The following is a 13,862-nucleotide window of genomic DNA, read 5'->3' on the forward strand; positions in this document are numbered from 1 at the left end:
CATTTTGGCCATTTTCATTTCAAAAGGGTATTTTGTTTCAAAATGTAGCTATGTAAAAAAAACCCAAAAGCGCTTGAGCATTTGCAGAACACTAAGAACATGACTGGTCCCGCTGCTTGCTACGAGACTACTTCTGGTGCTTAAACCAGAATGAAACCAGTGAGAACTGAGAGTGCTTAGCACTTTGAAGGAGTCTCAAAGCAAGGAAGGAGCCCTTACAGATTTGAAGTGTCCACGCTTCCTGTTCTTGCTCACAATGATATATAGCACACTTGTGGGCTATTTGAGGCTCAGCCTTCTCTGACTGTTAATGACAGTGAAATATTACATTTTGATTTACATGGAATGGGAATAGGTAAATCACAAAATCATGGCTCATGTCTCGTCTGAGTTTTGACTTCTTTTTAACTTTCAAATTCTTTACCTGGATCTGAATACAAAAGATTTAAAGACACAGTTACAATCCCGTATGTGAAACACCACTATAATATGATACAGAAAAGTTAATGTTAGCGGTTAAATAATGTATTATAGTCCAGACAGGGAAGATCCAACGGGGGCTCACGTTGTTGGCTTTGTTCCTCACAAAAACGGTCTCGGAATTGAAAAACTGACCTTTTTACTGTGGGACTGTAGGATGCCTTTTGTAACTCACAGTAATTATTATTTACGAGATATTTCTGAAGTTGGTGTGCCTGTCAGATTAAGGACTATAATTCACACTACACTGCATGCATTAGGAAATCCCTGAGGTATATTACCTTCTGCCACTTGAAAGCAATACAGCAGGAAATAGATCACAGGAAATAAGTTTTTAAAAAAATGTCAGGGGGAAAGAAGGATGGGGGATAGGCTTCCATTCTTAAGGTTATTTAAGAAAAGAGAGAGAGAAGATATTCCCCTTAGTGTTTGTATCCTAGTGATGGATCTTTATAAGGATGAATAAGCAGTGTATACCGAATAGACACAGAGGAAGTGGCATACAGTGAACTATGATATAATGCAACTCTGCTTCTTGTGGTTGAAAGTCCTGAATTGGGTCCATGCTTAGCAATATTCACTTGGCAATTTGCAGGTGAAATTCACCCCTCCTTGCGCACAGCTGGTGTTACCAGGCTTTGTGTGGGGCACACTGTGGGGTAAGAGGGCTGAAGTTTACAACCCTTCCGGGCGATGGGATGGGGATGCCCTTATGTTGCCTAGTTCAGCCTATGAGATAGGGGAGCAGGGCTGCCTCTGCCATCCCACCTCGCACCCTGTGGGCTCACTGGATCTGTGTAAGCCTGGATCCTGCGGCCACTCGCCCACTTTACCCCTGGCTCTGCCCAAGTTGTCCATTCGATGCAATGGCACACCAGGGGAAGGACAAGAGTGGGGCCAGTGGACCCATTAGTACATGAGTCCACTGTCAATTGCCTTCCACTGCGTTGGGGAAGGGGAACAAGTCACAATAGCTACTGGAGCACCAGGGCTGCAGTAGGCCCCAGGGAACAACTTCTCCATGGCCTGTGGGGAAGGATTCCTCCCCACAACCAGCACTGAATTCTGTGCGCCAAGCCCAATAACTCATGCTCTGTGTAGGGGAAAAGGGAGGGCTTGGGATCACGATGCATACAATAACTATTCCTACAATAGGCCTTAGTAATGACCATGCCTTAGTAATGACCGGAAGCGTTGTAGCGTTGATTCTGATTTACGGGAGTCTTTCCACTGACTTCAGTGGTCTTTGGATCAGGCTCTATAAGAACCAGTCTGCATCTCCTTTTTCCTTGCTTTGCCAGAGTTTAGACACTCAAATATAAAAACCTAACTGTTCATGCTGAGCACTGACAAAGACTAAATCTTCATCAGCAGCACAGCTAAGTGCATTAAGAATCTGGTCAGTTACCTTCCTGATTGTGTCATGAAACATTTCTGTAGCTGATCGTACTTTAAATGTTCCCAGAAGGAAATTTCCTCTCCTCTCTGATCCTTGTCTTCACTATATCTCCTGAAATATATATGTGATCTCATTTATTGCTGTAATAGATCTTGTTTAATGCTCCTGGCATTTGTCACTGGTGTCACAAACCAGCAAAAGTGGGAGTAATAAAAGAGCGAAACCAAGGTGAGAATGAAGAAGTGGAATTGAAAGAGAAATAAAGACCCACCTCTACAGCTCCTGCCTGAAGCTGAGCCCATTAAGGTCTGTCAAGGTCTCCAGCTCCAAAGCAGAGCAGCGTTAATAAAATGTGCATGAAACTGCTGCACTAGGAAGTTGTACCCCGGAAAGCTTGGAGAATGGGCTAAAAATAGACTATAAAATTAGAGAGCTAAAAGTACGTGAGAAATAGGTTAGCTAGGAGGGGGAAGGGAAATAGACACATCACATTTGTAAGGGAGGGCTGAGCAATGAACTCATGCAAGACTGAGAAACAGGTCAAGAGAAATTCTTGTTTCCATTAAGACCCCAATTCAGCAGTGCATCCATAGCTGGGAAAGTGCATAAGCACATACTTAGGTGCTTTGCTAAATAAGGACTGACACAAGCATGTGAAGCTTTGCTGAATTGGGGCCCGAGTGAATGACCAAGAAGCCATTAGACATGAGATCTCCCATTTTCATATGGATTAATTCTTTGTGCTGTCCTAAACCTATGTGAATAGATTATACGGTCATGTGTTTTGTCCCATTTCCCAAACCTGTGATGAATAGACTGTTCCTTGTCTGGGTTCTGAAACTCTGGCTAACTAATGCCAATCTTCTTGTAAGGTAGTTTAGAGGGGAAATTCTGCTCTGAAGTGATTGATTACTTAATTCGCTCTCTGAACTGCTGTGTTTAGGAGCCTTCTGCAGATCCAAATTCTGTCAGACACAGGCCCAGACACTTTCTCTATAGCGTCTTGTTCATCTGAACTACGTAGTCCATCTTCCTCTCCTTTTCTCAGATGAAATGGAACATGCCTAGGGGGACTGTACCACAGCCAGCCAATGGAGCTGAGTGCTGAGCTCCTCTGAAAACCAGGCCTCCTTTTAGCTTAGATGCTTTGTAGTGGTGCCGGTGGCCCACTCCAGCAGGGGGTGTGGCAGAAGCAGCCAGGGAGGCTGTAGAAACCTGCAGCTAATTAGGGCGAGGCTTGTTAGGAGCCAGATAGGAGGCAGCTGCTGGGGCAGCCCAGATTTAAGGACAAGCCAGGGAGGGGGACTGGCTCCCAGGGATAGCACCTGGGATAGAGCAGTACTGGGCAGGCACAGGGTAAGCTCTGGCCTGTTGCCTGCAGGCCCCTGCCAGAAAGGACCAAGAAGGTGCAAGGGCCAAAGGGAAGTGGCCCAAGGACGATAGGCAGACAAATGGAGAGAAGGAGGACAAGGAGGCTGCTGCTAGAGTAGTGGGCAGGCCTGGGTCCCCCGCTTCCCCCTTGCACTGCACCTGGCCGTGGAGGAGCATGGCCAATACAGACTGCAACTTGCCCCTGAAGTGAGGGGCTAGACTCTGGGTTGTGGTTGGTCCCTGTGGCGGGTGCAAGCCAAAGGATTGCCATGATCCCCGGAAGCGGGGTGAGAAAGAAGTAGTGGGCACTGCCGGAGGGCAGTGTCCTGAGGAGGACACCGCCGAGCAGGGGAGCAACGTGGGTCTGAAACAGCGGAGTAGAGCAGACAATGGGCAAGACACCACCTGCAGAGGGCACTCTGGAGCTGGACAGAGCTAACTCCTGGAGCAACCAGCAGGAGGCGCCAGCGGTGGTGAGTCCTCGCCATTACAATGATCATGTGTTTTGTTCCATTTCCCAAACCTATGATAAATAGACTGTTCCTTGTCTGGGTACTGAAACTCTGGCTAACTAATGCTAATCTTCTTGTAATGTAGTTTAGAGGGGAAATTCTGAAGTGATTGAAATCTATTACTTAATTCGCTCTCTGAACTGTTGTGTTTAGGAGTCTTCTGCAGATCCAAATTCTGTCAGACACAGGCCCAGACACTTTCTCTATAGCGACTTGTTCATCTGAACTACACAATCCATCTTCCTCTCCTTTTCTCAGATGAAAGGGAACATGCCTAGGGGGACTGTACCACAGCCAGCCAATGGAGCTGGGTGCTGAGCTCCTCTGAAAACCAGGCCCCCTTTTAGCTTAGGCACTTGCGCGGGGTGCCTAACTTTAGGCACCTTAACTTTGAACTTTTTGCCTTCTTTTGACTTGCCCCAGGTTGCACAATGTCAGTGATGGAGGCAATAGGGAAATGGAACCCAGGAGTCCTGACTCTCAGCTCTATTCTCCAAATGTTAGACAAACACTCCCCTTATAATTGGAAGGGAGAACAAGATACAAAAACACTCTCAACCCAAACTGAACACAGCTGAGCGATCCTGGAGGCCTGTTCTTGCTCTCCATTGTTTGTCTCTATTGCACTAGAGACAGGAGCCCCGTCACAGGAGGCACTGTGCATGCATAACAAAACAAGGGTTGCGATCCTGAAGAGCCTGCCATCCAAGTACAAAACACAGAGATGGAGGGAGCACAAGGTAGCAGTGAGACGTTCATGATCAGTGTCATTAAAATCTCTGCCAAGGCTCCATGAGATCTCATTTGGTGACAAACACTAATACGTAAGTCAGGCTAGAGGCATTACTATTATGATTATTAATAATTGGTGTTGCTGTAATGATGGCGGTCCCCATTATGCTCGGTATCATGCAACCACAGAACCAAATGATGATTCCTGCCCCAATGAGCTCAGGAATTATACTTCAGTACAGCCAGGTTCCAGGCTTTAAATGGACAGTCAGTTAGAACTGCAGCAGTGCCAAAAGATAGGGGGAAGTGAGTGGGGCAATGCCCAGCGGGACTGCAGAGCATTCAAAAGCGAGTCTGAAGAGAGCAGGGACATGGTTGATGGCCCTCGTTGTTGTATGTGGAGATGTTCCGCTGAAAGCCAGAACCGGACAATATGTCTTAATTTGGATAAGATGACAACCACCTGGTGCTTGCAGAGGATGCCAAGAGCTCTTAATTCAGCAACATGCGTCAGCCGGTTGTGCACAGTTCAGAGCACGGCCATTCTGGTTCCCTGGGGCTGACAAACCATCTGTGAGGGCAGAATATGAGACCTGTTTCCCTAACTGCATCCGCTTCCTATGGACTGTGATGATCCATGGCGGCAAACCCACAGGCCCTACATTCCCCAGCTGGTTGATTATGGCTCCCACTGTCATGTGGAACAGAAGGCAGCTCTGACTACACAGGCTCTGACCCACCTAGTAGTCCCTCTAGCCATTCACCCACAAGTGGCCACCTACGGACAGCGCACTGAAGGTCTGACATGATCCAACCAAGAGAGGGCACCAGTGTGCTGATGCCTAATACATTACAAGCCAGGCAGACAAAACTATGCAGCTAGATCATCTCAGCTGTGCTGGTGTTACAGGGGTATCTTCATGCAGATTCCCCACCCCCCGACCCATGCTAGCATGGGTGGGGTATCTATGGCACCATCCTCCCTAGCCCACACCTCAACCATAAGAGTCCCAGGCTCTGCTCCCTGTTTTCTGGCCTTCAGCAACCTGGGCAAAAATGTGACCACTCCAGAGGCAAGTGAGCAACTCCTGGAAACAGAGTTAAGAAGCAGAGAAATCAAAGAACCCTCAAGTTTTCTAGCTTGTAGGGGGAAGGTGACGCCTTGTCCATAAAATGGAATGGAAGGAAGAGCTAGAGGATGAGGGATGCTGAGATGGGAACCAGCAGCTCCTGGGTTCTAATCCTGTCTCTGCTACTGACTTGCTGTGATCTTGCAGATGCCACTTGATCTCTCTGACTTTGCTTCCTTTTTTTGTAAAATGGGAGTTACATGCCTCACATAGTTGTAATGAGATTCTCTGAAGATGCTACATACATGACAGGTATTATATTTATTATTATATTAGTTAGAAATGCTTTGCCATCATTAATGTGGTATGAATGAGTCCCTCTCTCCATTGGCCACTAACCCATATGCATGCTCACTGGTCTTTAATTTACTCTTATTAAAATAAATTAATATAACCCATGGATGAGATCAGACAGGCTTCGAACAACTGATTTTTACATATAAAGCTGGAGTCTACAAAAACTCCATGCCAACAGCTGCATCTGCTGTCACAAAAGCATCCAGATTACTGAGTTTAATGATAACAGATAGAACTCCATGTTGCTGCCTTGCATAATTCAATGCCTGAATGAGCTTGGCTAGGAGGAGTAACTGATGAGGGAGGGTAGAATCCGTGACTGATCAGCAGCCTGGCATCGTATCTCGGACTCCCACTGTAGCAATGATTTTTCACCCCAGAGTGACTGAAGCTCTTTCCCCTGCTCTCATTCACACTCCCTGCATTAAAGGAAAGAGTAGAAATCATTTCCCCAGGGGAAAATTGTCATCTGCTGGAAGGGGCCTCCTTAACCGACAATAGGAACAAAGTACTGAGAACAAAGTGCCATCTACAGTAGGCTGTAGTCATCTGTGTAAATCCAGCAATGGTGCAGACTCTCATTGTAGGGGGCTTATTTCCTGGCCATGTGTGAAATCTGCTTAGCCTAGTAGTCTTCAAATTGCCTTTGCTGGTTGTTACAGAAAGCTCTGTAAAGTACCCTTCTGCCCCGGGAAGGATTTCCCATTGCCTACATGAGTGTTTCACAGCTTATTAGTCAGCCAACCTTACAGACATGATAGGTTTACTAGCAGTGTTGACAGGATTTTCAGCCAGTCTTTAGTGGAACATATATCAGGCAAGTTGACTTATTCTGAGCTCTGGATGACTGAGATTTTCCAGCTGGGTGAGGGCATTCCTCATTTCAATGTCCCCAAATTAGGAGCACCTCTGTGGCCACCAAGCCATCACAATGACAAAGGGGTGGGGCTGCCTGTCCCTCATTTAGCTTTTGCCCCAATGATCCATGGGCCCACTCCGTTTCTGCATCCATATTGGGATAAGGGCATTATCTTCAGAAGAGGTGGAGCTACCGAGTCAGTGATGAGCATGCCCAAGCGACTGCCCTCTGGGAAGCACTATGGGAAACTGGTTGAGGAGCAATTATAAGGTCCATGACCTTGGCCTTCAGTGCTTCCAGCTGCTTGTCTTGTGTGGCCTTATTCCGCATGGGATCTCTCTGGAGAATGCAGATTCTATCTCCTGTCTCCACCACTCTCAATATAGGCCCTGTGAAGTATCTGGCACAGTCCCAAAAGTACTGTGAAGGGCAGAAGTCTCCAACAGTACCTTTCAGAGTGTTCGGCACACAACAGGTGCCACCCAGCCTCCCCAACATCTCAGCTTTTGATAGGATCACCAATGCCCTCTAGGTTTTTTTTAAGGGGATGCAGCATTTGCCAATGAGGAAGAACATCTTGTGGGCATGAAAGCTAATTTTAGCAAGTGGTTCTTGCTGGGTGGGAATGTCACAGCTGGGTACAGCTACCAGAAATGAGTGGAGCACAGCCAGGGTTCCACGGCCTCTGTTGCTGCCCTGTGGCTCCATGTTTCACTATTCTAGAGTGACTGGCCTTTCCTGAGTAATTGCCTTTGGTGCCGGATATGGTGCAGAAGCTAAGGAAAGCAAGGACCCAGAAAACTGGGCTTTGTCTGCGATTAGGCATTCCAAGACACCCCTACTTGTGCAAGCTTTTCCATAAGTGCTGACTCAGTTTCCTCTAGCATTTGTACTGTCAATATCCTCACTCTCAATATCCTCCTTATCTTTGTTCTTTTAATTCAGGGGGTTAAATCCTGGCCTCACTGAAGTCAATGGTAAAGCTAACCTCAGTAGAGGCAGGATTTCAAGCATGGTGCTGAGTGGTCCATGGGATATTTGCCTCATACATTGGAATTGTATTGTTTCAACCTAAGCCACAGGCAGGGGATCCAGATACTATTCTGCATCATCAACAAAGCGCCTGTAATAAATAAAAACAAAAGAATAAATATTGGGATTAAAATACCGGAGCAATCCCCATGAGATTGCTCCATTCTGTTGAGCCTCTATATTAGGTGGGAGACCAATGACTTTAGTATATAAATGTATATTAAAAATAATTAAGGAATGAGAGGAGGAAAAACAAGCAAAGGATCTAGACCTGGAAAAGGACTTGAGGAAAAAGAGAGCACTGGTAAGGGGAAAGCTGCTGTTGTGATTAATGCAGTGGGCTTGGACTCAGGAGTGCGAGGTTCAGTTCCTCCCTCTGCCACAGCCTAACTGTGGAACTCTGGGTAAGTCACTTAGCACCAAATTTTGAAAAGTATTTAGATACCTAAAGAAGCTATGGGATGTTCAAAAGCAATTGGGTGCCTAACTCCCATTGATTTAAATAGGAGTTAGACACCCTTGGTCTGAAAACCCCTCTAACTGGCTATCTGCATCTTCAAGTGGCTACATACCTTAAAAAATCTGACTCTTGGTTTCTCTCTCCTTCAGTTCCTCACCTGTAAAATGAGTACAATATCTGTTCCCACCTTTTGTCTGCCCTGTCTGTTTAGTTTGCAAGCTTTCAGTGCAGGGATTGTCTCTCTCTTTTCACGTGTATGGACAGCCCCCACCACAAAGGGGCCCTGATCCAAGATGGAGCCTTGAGGTGCTGCCATAGTAAAAATAATAAATCTTAGAATAAGAAGTTAGAGTAGAGAAAATGCCTTTTGGGAAAAACGGGGTGGATCACACTAGAGTTTTATAGGGGGTCAAACTGCACTTGTAAACCTCCTGTAGGGGGCAGCAGATGAAAATGTTGAAAGCACTCAAGCCGCCCAATCATGTTGACTTGATGTAATTTAGGCAGAAAATGCTGCAATCCGAAAGCGTATATAGGTAACTGGTCAAAGCATTTGTATGTGCTTCATCTTCGGAAACACAGCCAGGGATCTACTCAAATGGAATAGGTTCAGCACGTGTATCAGTACACTTCGGAAATTTTTCTTCAGCTGCAAGTGTTCATTCAGATGAAGGGCTAATAGTTTTGAGCCACAACTAGACATGTTACTGCCAGATCTTTAATGCTTTCCCACTGTTTTCAGTTTTTAAATTGTAGCATATGGATCTGTTGTACCCAAGAAAATTATCTGGCATTTAGTTTGTTCGTTCCACGACCAATATATTGTCCTTGAGGAAATAGTCGGTATGGGAAGTGAACCACAGAAAATATCAAATCATGGATGGCAGGCTGTGTATAAGATAAAGAGCATGTCTCCATATTCCATTAAAACATCTATAGTATAAGGAATGTTAGGGTTGCACAGTTAAGAACTCAACATCAGGAAATGCCAGGGTTAAGGCTGCACCAGTATAAAAGGCCATGGAATTTAGTTTAGCCGTGGCATGAGTGTCTTTGTGGAACTCCTCTGTGGCCCGAAGAACAGGATTCATCCACTAGCTATTCAGGAGGGCACACACTGGCAGTATTAACTTCAAACTGACCCTGCTCTCAGGAATACCACATGAATGGCCTTGCTGCTCCACGGAGAAGGCCCCATGCACCTTCTTTCCCCTTTTTGTATCCCCATGCGACCCCGGGCACCACTAAGAATTAAGATATTGGTGGGCTGGTTTAAGTGCAATGCCTTGAGATACTATGCATGGTAGGATACATTTTAAAAAAGGTTAAAGCTTTCCTATGCTTGTATCTGGATTATTACAATATCCAGTGCCAGAGAGGTGAACAGCCACCTACTGTGAAATATTGATTATTGGAGCTGGGACCACATCAAAAGGGATCAAAGAGCCCTTGGCCCTGGAAAAGTTCAGACAAACTCTGAACCTCAAGCCCACCATAACTGATTGATTATATCCCCCCACTTCCCTTAAGCATGTGGCCTCTGAGGAACTGATTTTTCAGAAGGATGGTGAAGTAATTACGGTAGATGGGAGAAAGTCAGAGGCAAGGTGCAGCCAGATAGTCACCCAGGCCCTGCCTACAGCATACCTGCTTGTTCAAACAGCTCTTCTTTTGCATTCAAAGCACTGTTCCAGTGTGAGTGCTGCAGGAGGGATGGGAGTGAGCTCAGCACTCAAACCTTTAACAAATGCTCTTCAGGGAACTCTTTTATATCACGAGGCCAGTACCACTGCAGCAGCACTGGGGAGCAGCACTGTCAATAGCAAAGGATTTGGAAGGATTTTCCATGAAGAGTCAGACTACCTCCTAGCAACGGCAGCTGAATGCTTCAGAAGAAACCACTCCCGACCTCAATGCCCTGGGTTTATGTTGTCACACCCTCCCCTGAGATAATACACACAGGGAATACTCTGTCCTCCTCCAAATTTATTCTCCTGTTCCCTTTGGAAAGAGTCATGAGGAAATTGTCAAGGCTTCATACAAGAAACCACTTCATGATGATATCAAAGGGAACAGAATGGCTCAGGACTGGGTACGTGGCCCCGCACTCGAATGGTTTGGCAAGGCTTCTTCAACCTTATTTGTGCTATGAGCACCATAAAGCCAGTTAAACCTAAACATGAATATAAATCTAGGCCTCCCTAGGAAGAATAGATAATGACTTTTCCCCACACAACATTTCCCTTTGAGGAAGGGTCACCCAGTATTACTTACCTATAGTCGTGCTGGATGTGATAAGACTGCATTTCTGAAGAGAAGCAAGAAGGTGGCTTTAGGAAGCTCTTTTCTGCATATCCGATCAGGATGAATGGGAGGGGTTGTTTTGTTTTGGTATAAACATTTCTACTCCAGATCTGCACTGTAGCAGTAGATCTTCAGCTGGGCGAGGTCAACATAGCTCTATTGGCTTTGATGGAGATTTATCAATGTACACTGAGACTCTGGCCCTGAGAGAGGCAAACCTATCTGAGCAGGTTCTGGCCACACTGCCAAGGCACTGTGAGGGAAGAAAGTGATGCTGTTGCATGAAGTATATCTTTCTGACTCCAGAATAACAGGTGACAAAACACGGGTACGGAAAATATATAATAGCCAAATTATAGAAGATCCCCCAATGTAGACAGTCTAGAAGTTGCAGCAACCCTCTTGTAACTTTTTATTAGCAACTTTTGAGAGGCTCTAATTATGATGAATTTTTGTCCAATGATCTTAATTGACCAGTGTCTGAAGAAAAGGAAGCATCAGAAAAAAAGGGAGAGATTTGATTGAGTTGTGAGAGCATGGAAAACAAAACCAGCTAAGAGAATTCAAGGTTAAGGCTGACGTTGTCCTCGGACTCTGTGATTCCCAAACTTTTTAGCACTGTGACACCTTTACAGGTATTTTAAAACTTGGTGGCTTTCCCCAACCACTTCTTTTTTTAACCAACTCAGGACACTAGATACAACACGCACAAAGTGCAGATGACTTTGTGGCTTTATTCAACTAAATACAGTTTAATTATAAAATCCAATCAAATATGGGTTTTTAAAACTAAAATCTGAAAATATGGATTTTTGGTGTGCTCAGAAAGAGTGCAATTTTAGTGAGGATGGGTCTGTTCGAACTCCATAGTCATGCAATGTTTAGTTGAATCTCTGATAGCACCAGCGGTAAGGTATTTTCAAAGTTCAAACAATTTCTGTTTAATTTTTTCACATTGCTGAAAACCCAGACTCCCAGAACTAACTGGAAGCAAACAGAAGCTGCATTTTCATAGTTTTACCACTGAGTTCTTCATGCTGTCCTTTAACAGAAAACTTGGTTTGTTAGCTATGAAAACTGTCTTCAGCATATGATCACTTGACAATTCTGAGATTTTCTTGAGCTGAGATGCAATGGACTCAATTGCTACTGAGAACAGCCTTCAAATCCAATCAGTATCATCAACTTCAGTGGAACACTTCAGACATAGGCTTAGCACTTGGTAAAAATCATTCAATTACAAAGCTAATATGTACTTGTCTCTCCCTCACCCATTCCCCGATCTGCTGGTGCTACTAGCCCTGGGAGTATTTCTTTGCTCTTCACTCCAGCAGGGGGCTTTCAGCCAAAGAACTTCCGACTGAATGTTTCCCCCATCGGGGAACCTCTCTGCTGAAGGCCCCCTGGGGCAGGACTAGATTTAAACCAACGTGAGACACTCAGTCAGATTTGGCTAAGACTCACCTTGAACGTTCTGCGTGATTAGCAATTCTGCCCACTGTGTAGATGGCTCTTGAATGTCCAACTTTTTTTTTGGCCCCTTAGAGGCTAACAAATTTATTTGAGCATAAGCTTTCGTGGGCTAAAAGCCACCTCATTGGATGCATGCAGTGGAAAATACAGTAGGAAGATATATATATACACACGCACACACACACAGAGAACATGGAAAAAATGTGTTGCCATACCCACTATAACGAGAGTGATCAGTTAAGGTGAGCTATTATCAGCAGGATCAAAAAACCCTTTTGGAGTGATCATCAGGATGGCCCATTTCCAACAGTTGACAAGAAGGTGTGAGTAACAGTAGGGGGAAAAAATAAGCACGGGGAAATAGATTTACTTTGTGTAATGACCCATCCACTCCCAGTCCTTATTCGAGCCTAACTGAATGGTGTCCAGTTTGCAAATTAATTCCAACAAGCCATTACCATCTGATCCAACTGAGGGTTACCAAAAGAAACTACACCATCTGCTCAAGAAACTCCCTGAAAAAGCACAAGAACAAATCTGCACAGATACACCCCTAGACCCCCAACCAGGGGTAGTCGATCTGCTACGCAAGATCCATAAACCTGGAAATCCTGGACGCCCCATCATCTCAGGCATTGGCACCCTGATAGCAGGATTGTCTGGCTATGTAGACTCCCTCCTCAGGCCCTACGCTACCAGCACTCCCAGCTATCTTCGAGACGCCACTGACTTACTGAGGAAACTACAGTCCATTGGTGATCTTCCTGAAAACTCCATCCTGGCCACTATGGATGTAGAAGCCCTCTACACCAACATTCCACACAAAGATGGACTACAAGCCGTCAGGAACAGTATCCCCGATAATGTCACGGCAAACCTGGTGGCTGAACTTTGACTTTGTCCTTACCCCTAACTATTTCACATTTGGGGACAATGTATACCTTCAAATCAGCGGCACTGCTATGAGTACCCACATGGCCCCACAGTATGCCAACATTTTTGTGGCTGACTTAGAACAACACTTCCTCAGCTCTCCTCCCCTAATGCCCCTACTCTACTTGTGCTACATTAATGACGACATCATCATTTGGAACCATGGGAAAGAAGCCCTTGAGGAATTCCACCATGATTTCAACAATTTCCATCCCACCATCAACCTCAGCCTGGACCAGTCCACACAAGAGATCCACTTCCTGGACACTGCGGTGCTAATAAGCAATGGTCACACAAACACTACCCTATACCAGAACCCTACTGACCGCTATTCCTGCCTACGTGCCTCCAGCTTTCATCCAGACCACACCACACGATCCATTGTCTACAGCCAAGCTCTACGATACAACTGCATTTGCTCCAACCCCTCAGACAGAGACAAACACCTACAAGATCTCTATCAAGCGTTCTTACAACTACAATACCCACCTGCTGAAGTGAAGAAACAGATTGACAGAGCCAGAAGAGTACCCAGAAGTCACCTACTACAGGACAGGCCCAACAAAGAAAATAAGAGAATGCCACTAGCCATCACCTTCAGCCCCCAATGAAAACCTCTCCAGCACATCATCAAGGATCTACAACCTATCCTGAAGGACGATCCCTCACTCTCACAGATCTTGGGAAACAGGCCAGTCCTTGCTTACAGACAGCCCCCCAACCTGAAGCAAATACTCACCAGCAACCACACAACAGAACCACTAACCCAGGAACCTATCCTTGCAACAAAGCCCGTGGTCAACTCTGTCCACATATCTATTCAGGGGACACCATCATAGGACCTAATCACATCAGCCACACCGTCAGAGGCTCGTTCACC

The sequence above is a fragment of the Lepidochelys kempii genome, chromosome 5 (assembly GCF_965140285.1).
Source record: "Lepidochelys kempii isolate rLepKem1 chromosome 5, rLepKem1.hap1, whole genome shotgun sequence".
Classification (NCBI taxonomy): domain Eukaryota; kingdom Metazoa; phylum Chordata; order Testudines; family Cheloniidae; genus Lepidochelys; species Lepidochelys kempii.